Here is an 11872-nt window from a genome sequence, read left to right as displayed (position 1 = left end):
CAACACCCTCTAAATAAATGGTCATTATAATAATGTTTATACATTGGCTGCAGTATGTAAAATCTAAGCCTGGAAGCTGCTCCTAACATCGGCTGGTCGTTGGCACTTCGTACACGATTGTAAAACGCGTTGTAGATAGAGAGGTAAGGGTTAGCCGTACGGAGAGCTACATATCTTTTGGGGGCTCATTTATTATTTCTTCCTCTAACTTATTCTCTATCCCATGTTAACAGGAAACGGATAAAGTCAATCTTTTTAAACAAATGTCTTTCCCAGGAATTTTGCCCTGGATGCGTTCTTCTCCCTTGTAAAGTAAGAATACCTTTATTTATTTCAGGTACTTATATAGTGCCGTCAATTTACACAGCACTTTACATATATATTGTACATTCACATCAGTCCCTAACCCTCAAGGGGCGTACAATCTAAGGTCCCTAACCCTCAAGGGGCGTACAATCTAAGGTCCCTAACCCTCAAGGGGCGTACAATCTAAGGTCCCTAACCCTCAAGGGGCGTACAATCTAAGGTCCCTAACCCTCAAGGGGCGTACAATCTAAGGTCCCTAACTTACATTCATACATACACATACTAGGGACAATTTAGACAGGAGCCAATTCACCTACCGGCATGTCTTTGGAGTGTGGGAGGAAACCGGAGTACCCGGAGGAAACCCACACAGGGGCGGGAGAACATGCAAACTCCAGGCAGGTGGTGTTGTGGTTGGGATTCGAACCAATGACCCTAGTACTGCCAGGCAGAAGCGCTAACCATTTAGCCACTGTGCTGCCCTACATCATACACCCTAATTACAATCATTTCTTAGCATTTTGTTTATGATTGTTTGACCAAACTACAATTAGGAAGGCATGATGAGAATGTATTTAAAATAAAAAGAGAACATTGAAAAGTAAACCTGTCTCAAACTTTGGCAATGAAATCGAAAGGAGGAGGGATTCATAATGGGTGTCGTAGACACATTAAAATTCTGTCGAGCCTCCACACCAAAATTGTTAATGTTTGCTCCGAATTCGTCTGCCAGAGGTCAGCACTAAAAGGTAAGAGTGTCAACATTAGTGGTCATGTTCAGGGGCGGACTGACAACTCATGGGGCCCCCGGGCAATAGGGGATCATGGGGCCCCTGTGTCCTTGCCCAAACTCAAAAAAGCCTATGAAAAAGGTACCAGGGGCATCTCATGGGGCCCCCTACTGACCCCGAGCCCTCGGGCAGTGCCCGAGTTTCCAAATGGTCAGTCCGCCCCTGGTCATGTTTCACATGACTGTTATATGCCTGTAGACTCCCTAGCAGTCTGATTATGTCAGTATTTCTGTGCTCAAAGCGGTACATTTTTTTGCATGGAAATATGTAGTTTTTTTTATTGTAGGCCTGTAATTTTTTCGGAATAACTCACTGAAATCTGTCCGAACAAGAGTCTAGTAAACATCCCGGGTATGTTAAAATTTGAAACACGAAATCATAAATTATAATATAATAAATAATCATAAAAATTAATATTAATAATACATTTAATTCAATAATATAATCAAACAAAAAACACTGAAATTTGAAATATAGCGCCACGTTCGCACATTGCTGAGCAAAGTCGCAGAATCGTTTTCAGTGTCTGATGACGAATTTCCCCCACGAATCATTATCACTCAATTCTGCAAGTGGTTCTGATTTACTATCGCTGTTCTCTAGCCGGTCTAAAACCGCTTTTGACCTAAAGGGACGCTTTTTGGACGCCATGGACGTTTCTCAGTTTCCAGGCAGAAAGAACAATATAAATGCAGGCAGGGCGCCGGACAAAGCACTCGGGACAAAATGTATGTGAAATGGTTTGATACAGGAATGTTATACTATGTGATTTTAGTGTATTTAGTGAATGTCACTTTTTGACATTTTTAAATTTCCTGCCGGTTCCGTCCCCCGTACGTCCTGACATCGCAGGGAACGGAACCCCGAAGACAGATGCCGGCATCGGCCGGAGGAGATGGCCGGGGACACTGCAGGGGGGACATAGCGGGAGCGCAGGACAAGGTAAGCGAAGAAGAGATCCCGGAGCAACACTGCAGTGTATTCCCGAGTGTAGCTGGGGGGGGGGGGGGGGTTACCGCTTGTGGTGCTGAAACTTTACCCCGAGCTACACTCGGGAATACCGCTAGGGGGGTTAAGTGTTCTTTGTATTTTGTCTCTGCTCCTCCCTTTCTTTTGGTTTAGTTCATGCTGTACAGATAGCCCCACCCTTTTGTTCATTTTCCCAGTAATGCACCTCAGCTTCAAGCCTCATGTCTTTGGAGTAGATCACATTATGATCTTTTGACCTATCCGATGTTCATTGTTGTAAGAGTCTCTCAGTTTATGGAATACACTTCACAAGATCTACAAGGTGTCGTCTGGATCGAGTCACTGCCTGTGATATTCAACTAAGATTGGAGTTATCGCTATCTCATCACAACTGTAAGTTACAGAGATCACACTTTCAATGCTTAGATTGGAGAGACAGAGCATTAGCTGTTACTTCCTCGGTGTACTCCTCCCCAGCGACAGCCCATTGAATTTTCTTCGGACTGCAGCCAGTCTTTACCTTTAGATTTGTAAACTAAAAGCCCTGTTTTCTTAACTCAAACTCCAGTCACATAACAGGCCGGGTTGAAGTTCTTTTTTCTTCAGTCTGTAGAAGTTCTTGTAGTGCCTTCACCACTTCCAGGATTACGTTGATACTTCACTTCACTTCGGCTGACAAAAGAGTCCAAGAATGGGATCCTCAAGGGTCTTTTATCCTTGAAGAGACTGCATCAGGGGCGAACTGACCATTTGGAAACTCGGGCACTGCCCAAGGGCCCAGGGTCAGTAGGGGGCCCCATGAGATGCCCTTGGTACCTTTTTCATAGGCTTTTGTGAGTTTGGGCAAGGACATAGGGGCCCCATGATCCCCTATTGCCCAGGGGCCCCATGAGTTGTCAGTCCGCCCCTGGACTGCATCACAATGTTACAACTTGAGGGGCAGCAAAAGACCAGTTGGTGAGCTTAAACTGCAGCAGTGGATCACCGGTCCCAACTTTTGGAAGAAGCTGCAGGGAGGGTCATATGTCAGCAGTTTCAGGTAACGTAAAAGAAGTGACTGGGATTTTTTTTTTTGCCTAGAGATGGACTTTATTTGACTTTTACATCAATGCTGTCTCACCCTACCTCAACTGGCACCCCCGCTTTAATTGCACCCAAAACAGAGGAGAGCATGCTACCCACCATACAGTGTTTATTGGGTTGTAAGCCTGTTGACAACCTTGGCAATTTAAACTGAGAAGATGATGAGAAAGAAAGCAGAGTTAAACTTTAGTGAAAACTATATGTCAAAAATGTTCTAATTAAACGTTTTACCTGTTTCATGCCTTACAAGTCTTTCCATGGATAATAAGGGAAACCTTCACTTTAAAAGATTACTCAGAAGTCTTGAGAGATAGAAGAAGTCAAGCACAACATTTGCAAAAAAGTAGTTTGAGCTGAAATTGAATGAGTCAGGTTTTGGCCAAAATGCAAACCGTAGCATAGTTCCACGTGCCATTAAAGTGAAACTGAACTGTGACATTCCTCTATGTTAGGGAATACATATGTTATTTCTATGCAATGTACTGAAAGAGTTATCTTCCTAAATTTTGCCTGAAATTAGCAATGTACTTCCTGTGCCTAGGCACTCATGTTTTGTCACCTCATAGCCCTATCTGCAGTGTGAGATCATTCAAGGTACCGCTGTCTTTGACACTATTGACTAGACCTGGAGTGACATTTGGTGTTGTCACCACTGTGCTGTACCCTGCTCTCCCTTTGCTGGAGGATCTGACATGAGGAAGCAAAGCCCTACCTCTCCCAAGATGGCCACCTTCACAATTAGACAGTGGAGAACAAGACATGGCAAGTCAGTAAGCAGGAAAGACTGGCTGCAAGGAGATCACAGGCAAGACTGGTGACTAGTCCTTTGTTTTCTACCTGCCTTTTTTGGGCAGAGATTGTGGAGTTCAGTTCCTCTTTAAAGTGAGAGGATCTGTACATCTATTCCGATGACAATGGAGTTTGTATATTGGGGCTGGAAGACCCCTTATTGTTTACACGTGCAACTAAGACCTTCCTTGGTTTGCTGTTATTTTATGCTAGGAAGACTATAGTATTGCAACGGAAGTCTGATCAAGCTCCTACCCTTAACTACTGGAAAGCCCTGATCAACTCTGTTCCCCCTCACAAGGCAACTTACCTCTCACAGGGCTGTCTGAGAAAATGTAACAAGGTGCGGGATCTATGGGTAAACTCAGACACTACAGTTGGAATGAATGCAGATTTGGTATTCCTCTAGGTGCCCCTTTACTGGTCACTTGAACCTTCCTAGGGGATGATACACCACCACACAGTATTCTGTACTTGCCTAGTACATTTTTTTTGAGAAGGACACTATGGGGTTTATTTACTAAAGCTGGAGAGTCCAAAATCAGACTCCCTTCTGCATAGAAACCAATCAGCTTCTAACCTCAGCTTGTTCAATGAAGCTTTGGCAATGAAACCTGGAAGCTGATTGGTTTCTATGCAGGAGGGAGTCTGATTTTGGACTCTCCAGCTTTAGTAAATAAACCCCTATCTGTCTTCCTTGATTGGGGATATTTTATTTTCTCTGATACTATCTCTCTGTGGCACCAAGGAATTCTACCAGAGGATTTGTCTCCTGTTGCCATTTCTTCATACTTTTTGGACCTGAACAATTGTTTGGTTGCTTTCTGTATTTACATTTAGGTTCTGTTCCCACTAATGCAACCTGGACACAAAGTTGCATGACAAGTCACAGTCCACCGATTTCAATGGCACCTGTTCCAAACAGTGCGACTTAGAAAAAGTGCCTGCACTACCTTGATGTGACTTTGATTCAAAGAGTGTAAAGGCGCGTAGAAGTCATATCAAGGTCGTACTCCAAAGTCGCACTCTATCACACGACTTTGGGGGCGCACTAGTGGGAACAGAGCCTTAGTCAGGAAGTACAACCCGTGTTACTGTTTACGTCAAGCCAGGGTATGCCCAAAGGCTCTGTTTCGTATTTCTCAAACAATTTGGAAAATTCAATAAGCAGAATTTAAAAAAAAAAGAAGGATCTGGACACTTTAAAAATGGCGTCAGTGTTTCAGACTATTGGTAATAAAAAGCGTAGGGACATGTAAGGTGTCAGATTGCAGGAGACTTTCCAATCTCTTCTTTGCATTCAAAGTTTTCTAATGGCTTAAGTTACAAATTGAAAAAGAAAAGGATAAAATTGACCAAAAAATTAATTTTATCCACCAGTTGTAATTCTAGTTGATCCTTTACTTGATGATCAGATGCAATACTGAAAATATTCAGCGTGCTTTTAAGTAGGCGACACAAAATGTTTTATGCAGCTTGCTTCTTCAAGTGCCCTCTTGAGACTTCGACATTTGAATGCACTATATATAACTGCCACTTGATAACCTCCATGATACTGTATATTTTAATGGTAAGACAGCTCGTATGATGACTGCCTATCATCATCTATTTAAACTCATCTATCTGTGTTTTGAACTTTGATATGTGCAAAAAAGATCTAGAAATGTGGTAGCAGATTTTACACCCACCAGAAGCCAGAAGGGCCTAACTTTAGCCCTGATTATATGGCAGGATCGCCGAGTATTCTTTTAATGAATATACAAATCAAGCCTTAAATATCTTTGCTACCGCGTGCATTCAAAATGTACCTTACATACAAAAACAAAAAAAGAATGTATTTTTTTTACATAAAACAGCAGCTGTTTAAAAAAGTTACATATAAAGTATCTATAGTAACATATGTGAACAAATTGCAGTGCACATAATAAACCCTTGAAAAGGGGGATAAATGTTAACTCTTCCACCACGGTGTATTAAAGTGTTACTAAACCCAAGACCCCGCATTCACTATATCTGGTCTCCCCGGACCCCGCATCCACTATATCTGGTCTCCCCGGACCCCGCACCCACTATATCTGGTCCCCCCGGACCCCGCATCCACTATATCTGGTCCCCCCGGACCCCGCGTCCACTATATCTGGTCTCCCCGGACCCCGCGTCCACTATATCTGGTCTCACCGGACCCCGCATCCACTATATCTGGTCTCCCCAGACCCCGCATTCACTATCTGGTCTCCCCGGACCCCGCATTCACTAGATCTGGTCCCCCCGGACCCCGCATCCACTATATCTGGTCTCCCCGGACCCCGCATCCACTATATCTGGTCTCCCCGGACCCTGCATTCACTAGATCTGGTCCCCCCAGACCCCGCATCCACTATATCTGGTCACCAGACCTTGCGTCCACTATATCTGGTCTCCTTGGACCCTGCATTCACTATATCTGCTCTCCCCGGACACTGCATTCGCTATATCCGGTCTCCCCAGACCCTGCATTCACAATATCTTGTCTCCCCGGACCCTGCATTCACTATATCTGGTCTCCCCGGACCCTACATTCACTATATCCGGTCTCCCCGGACCCTACATTCACTATATCCGGTCTCCCCGAACCCTGCATTCACTATAGCCGGTCTCCCCGAACCCTGCATTCACTATAGCCGGTAAGCATTTATGGATACAAATTTATTGGTGGGGAAAGATCTAGCACTCACAGGAGTCTCACTTCTGATGTTGGATTTCACAGCAAGATAATTGTTGGAATTTATACAGGTGGGGCATTGTAGTCTATACACAGTGGTGGAAGAGTGTTTAATATTTATTTCCATTCACAAGGTTTGTTGTATTTGCTGCAATTTATTCACATACTTTCCGTTAATGCACAGCACAGTGGCTAAATGGTTAGCACTTCCACCTAGCAGTACTGGGTTCTAATGCCAAACAAAGCACCACCTGCCTGGAGTTTGCATGTTCTCCCTGTGCCTGCATTTCCTCCAGGTACTCCGGTTTCCTCCCACACTCCAAAGACATGCTGGTAGGTGAATTGGCTCCTGTCTAAATTGTCCCTAGTATGTGTATGTATGAATGTGAGTTAGGGACCTTAGATTGTACACCCCTTGAGGGTTAGGGACTGATGTGAATGTACAATATATATGTAAAGCGCTATGTAAATTGACGGCGTTCTGTTAGCACCTGAAATAAAACAAAAATACATATATACTAAAAGATACAGTTGCAAGAAAAAGTATGTGAACCCTTTGGGATTACGTGGAGTTTTGCATGAATTGGGCATAAAATGTGCTCTGAACGTCATCTAAGGCACAACAATAGAAGAACACAGTCTGCTGAACATAATACTACACAAACATTAGATGTTGCCATAGTTTAATTGAACATAACATGTAAACATTCACAGTGCAGGGAGGAAAAAGTATGTGAGGCCCTAGCTTAATGACTTCTCCCAGAGCTAATTGGAGCCAGCAGTGAGGCAACCTTGACTCCAATCAGTGTGATGATATTGGATGTGTTGCTGACAGATGTCCTGCCCTTCAAAAACACACACCTGTTTTGGGTTTGCTGGTTTCAAGAAGCACTGTCTGATGTGAACCATGCCTTGCAGAAAAGAGCTCTCAGAAGACCTACGATCAAGAATTGTTGACTTGCATGAAGCTGGAAAGGGTTACAAAAGTATCTCCAAAAGCCGTGATGTTCATGTGTCCACGGTAAGACAGACTGTCTACAAATGGAGAAAGTTTAGCACTGTTGCTACTCTCCCTAGGAGCGGTCATCCCGTAACAATGACTGCAAGAGCACAGCGCAGAATGCTGCATGAGGTAAAGAAGAATCCCAGAGTGTCAGCTAAAGACCTACAGAAATCTCTGGCACATGCTAACATTTTTGTTGACACATCTACAATAAGGAAAACATTAAACAAGAATGGAGTACATGGGAGGACACCACGGAGGAAGCCATTGCTGTCCAAAAAGAATATTGCAGCATGTTTGAAGTTTGCAAAAAAGCACCTGGATGTTCCACAGCACTACTGGCAAAATATACTGTGGACAGATGAAACCAAGATTGAGTTGTTTGGGAAGAACACACAACACTATGTGTGGAGAAAAAAAGGCCCAGCACACCAACATCAAAACCTCATCCCCACTGTAAAACATGGCGGAGGGAGCATCATGGTTTGGAGCTGCTTTGCTGCCTCTGGTCCTGGATGGACTGTTGTCATTGATGGGAAAATGAATTCCAGAGTTTATCAAGACATTTTGCAGGAAAACGTACGACCATCTGTCCGCCAACTGAAGCTCCGCAGAGGATGGGTGATGCAACAGGACAATGACCCAAAGCATGCAAGTCATTCAACAAAACAATGGCTGCAACAGCACAGAATACGCCTTCTGGAGTGGCCCAGTCAGAGTCCTGACCTCAACCCGATTGAAATGCTGTGGCATGACCTTAAGAGAGCGATTCACACCAGACATCCCAAGAATATTGCTACAGTGAAACAGTTTTGTGAAGAGGAGTGGTCCAAAATTACTCCAGATCGTTGTGCAGGTCTGATCTGCAACTACAGGAAACGTTTGGTTGAGGTTATTGCTGCCAAAGGAGGGTCAACCAGTTATTAAGTCCAAAGGTTCACATACTTTTTCCTCCCTGCACTGTGAATGTTTACATGTTATGTGCAATTAAACCATGGCAACATCTAATGTTTGTGTAGTATTATGTTCAGCAGACTGTGTTCTTCTATTGTTGTGACTTAGATGACGTTCAGAGCACATTTTATGCCCAATTCATGCAAAACTCCACGTAATCCCAAGGGGTTCACATACTTTTTCTTGCAACTGTATATACTCCAGTCTGGTGATATAAAATTATAAAATAATGTAAAAAATGGTGACAGTTCGTGATAAGGTGCTCAATACAGGAGTTGATGGTGACTTCGCATTCCGGTGGTGTGTCAGTAAATAGTAAAAATACGCACTCACCAGATGCGTATCTTTAAATACACATATAATCAGTATAACCAGAGGTCCCCCTCTCGGGATGGGACGGATAAGCTGGGCCGTCTTAACAGACTCTCCTCCCTCTGGGTGGTAGGCAGCTACAGAGTCGTCTCACTTGGTGTAAGTGGATGCGTATTTAAAGATACGCATCTGGTGAGTGCGTATTTCTACTATTTGTACATTCTACACCACTGGAATGTGAAGTCACCATCAACTCCTGTATCGAGCACCTTATCACGAACTGTCACCATGTAAGCTCGAAAGAGCAGGGCCCTCGAACCCCTCGTGTATTGTATTGTTACTGTCTTGTCTCATGTTCTGTCCCCCTTGCTACTGTACAGCGCTGAGCATACCCTTTGGCGCTATATCAATGCTGTATAATAATAATTTTTTACATTATGTTATCATTTTATGTCACCAGCCTGGAGTATATATCTTTTAGCGCTGCACTTTTATATATATATGAATTTTATGAGGTTGTATTTGGTTACATTTTATGTGCCACAGCCGCTATAGTACTGAGAGCTCACTGATTCTATTTACCGTATTTTCCGGCGTATAAGTCGACCCCCTACTTTTCCTGTTAAAATGTAGTGTTTGGGCTATACTCGCCGTATAAGACTACCCCTCTTCCAATGCACACCAGTGGGAAGAATAGTGCCCCATCATTGGTGTCAGTGGGAGGAATAGTGTCCCATCATTGGTATCAGTGGGAGGAATAGTGCCCCATCATTGGTGTCAGTGGGAGGAATAGTGTCCCATCATTGGTATCAGTGGGAGGAATAGTGTCCCATCATTGGTATTAGTGGGAGGAATAGTGCCCCATCATTGGTGTCAGAGCGACGAATCGTGCCCCATCATTGGTGTCAGTGGGAGGAATCGTGCCCCATCATTGGTGTCAGTAGCAGGAATCATGTCCCATCATTGGTATCAGTGGGAGGAATAGTGCCCCATCATTAGTGTCAGTGGGGGGAATAGTGCCCCATCTTTGGTGTCAGTGGGAGGAATCGTGCCCCATCATTGGTATCAGTGGGAGGAATCGTGCCCCATCATTGGTATCAGTGGGAGGAATAGTGTCCCAACATTGGTGTCAGGGACACCAATGATGGGGCACTATTCCTCCCACTGACACCAATTACACTTGCTGACCCCTGTTCTAGTATGGTGCTGCTGCAGCCAGCATATGTGGTTGCAGCAGCACCTCTGCACGGCACACTTACCGGCCGCTCCTTCACTCGATTTTCGCGGGGCCGCTCGGCTCCATCTCCTCGCTGGTAATTGGCCGCATGTGTGCCTTTCCTGAGCTACAGTTCTGGCAGCCAATCACCGGTGAGGAGGCGGAGCCGAGCAGCCGCACGAACATCCAGTGGCCAAACCGAATGAAGGAGCAGCCGCGCTTCTTGGAACGGATCGTCGTGGGACCAGAGCCAGGCAAGAATTAGCAGCCCCTGCCCACCCCTGTACTTAGTGTCCCTTCCGTTGGAAGGGGGGGGCGGCGGCACCGCACCGCCCCCCTAAAAAGTGTCAGCATGCCGTATACCGGCGTATAAGACGACCCCCGACTTTTGAGAAGATTTTCAAGGGGTAAAAGGTCGTTTTATACGCCGGAAAATACGGTACTACAAACCAATAAAAATAAATGAAAGCTGAAGATTAGAAAAGACTGGAACAAACTTTTGAACATGTTAAAGCTTACATGAGATTTATTGAGAGGGTGTATATTGACTACATGTAAATGCCCCTTCCATAGGAACAAATAATTGCGCATGTAAAACAAACGAACACTGCCTTTTATTGCTACTGTGTTTTAACGGACGTAACTGCATGTTTTTTCATCTAGAAAGCGCATACAGAAAACTTAAAATGACGCCGTTCACTGCATCCGATACACACTGCAACACGGGAATAATACTTCTAACAAAGCATCTTGAAATGACATTTTTGGGCACAGAAGTGTGGAGGGGCCCTTAGAGAAATGATGTTTTCCTGTTTGCATTTCTTGCTCTGTTACAAGGACAATGTTTTATTTAAAGCGAATAAAATATTTAAAAAAGTATTTCTGAATTTGTCTGGGGATAAATATGAAGGTGAGACGCTTTGACGGCTTTTATTACTTTTTCAAGATTTAGCGCACTTCCTTGGTAACTTTCCATTTCTCGACTGTAATCATCTGCATAATAAACATTAGCTTGGCACCGCACACACCCAGAAGAATGGAGATCGACACCTCACTAAATCTTCCAACTCTATGTCATTAAGAAGACTGCTGACACTACATGTATGCGCCTGAACCAAGCAATCAGTCAGTGGAACATACAGCTCATGTTAAGAGGCTTCGGGTCCAGTACAACCGCAAAATAGAAATGTAACTGCATGCAGTTCTGTAATTATATTTTACAAAACCAAGTTTTTCTCTTGATCACTAGATTTCAGTTCAGCAAAACCACTTGCTGTAATTGAAACATGTTAGACTGACTGTACACTGGGTATGATTGATAATGTCGCAGGTAGGGATACAGCTAAGCCACAACCAGGGGCGTACTCACCATTTGGAAACTCGGGCACTGCCCGAGGGCCCCAAGAGATGCCCCTGGTATATTTCGTTGTCTGTGTCAATGGATACAGCAGCGGGGCTTGGGAGGGGGGGGGGGGGGAGGAAGCCCAAGTGCCCCCATGGGAAGCAGCTTCCTATGGGGGCACTGGACAGAGAGGAGGAACCAGGAGCACCAAGAGGAGGAGGTTCGGAGCCAGGGCCGGACTGATCATTCGAGTACTCTGGCACTGCCCGAGGGCCCGGGGTCAGTAGGGGGGCCCATGAGATGCCCCTGGTACCTTTCATAGGCTTTTTTGGGTGTGGTTTGAGTGTGGGTGAGGACACAGGGGCCCCATGATCCCCTATTGCCCGGGTGCCCCATGAGTTGTCAG

General features: G+C 44.7%; 1 long non-coding RNA gene across 1 annotated transcript; it reads left to right on the top strand.

Moving 5' to 3' along the window:
- Positions 1–231: 231 nt before the first annotated feature.
- On the top strand, positions 232–11003 carry LOC149444330 (uncharacterized). Its single transcript, XR_016306529.1, has 2 exons — positions 232–312; positions 10788–11003. It is a non-coding gene; the product is annotated as an uncharacterized LOC149444330 (long non-coding RNA).
- The last annotated feature ends 869 nt before the right edge of the window (positions 11004–11872 follow it).

The sequence above is a fragment of the Staurois parvus genome, unplaced genomic scaffold (assembly GCF_062004578.1).
Source record: "Staurois parvus isolate SC_StPar_1 unplaced genomic scaffold, SC_StPar_1.0 ptg000786l, whole genome shotgun sequence".
NCBI lineage: Eukaryota > Metazoa > Chordata > Amphibia > Anura > Ranidae > Staurois > Staurois parvus.
The sequence above is the reverse complement of the archived record's forward strand: the minus strand, read 5'-3'. Positions and strand labels throughout refer to the sequence as shown.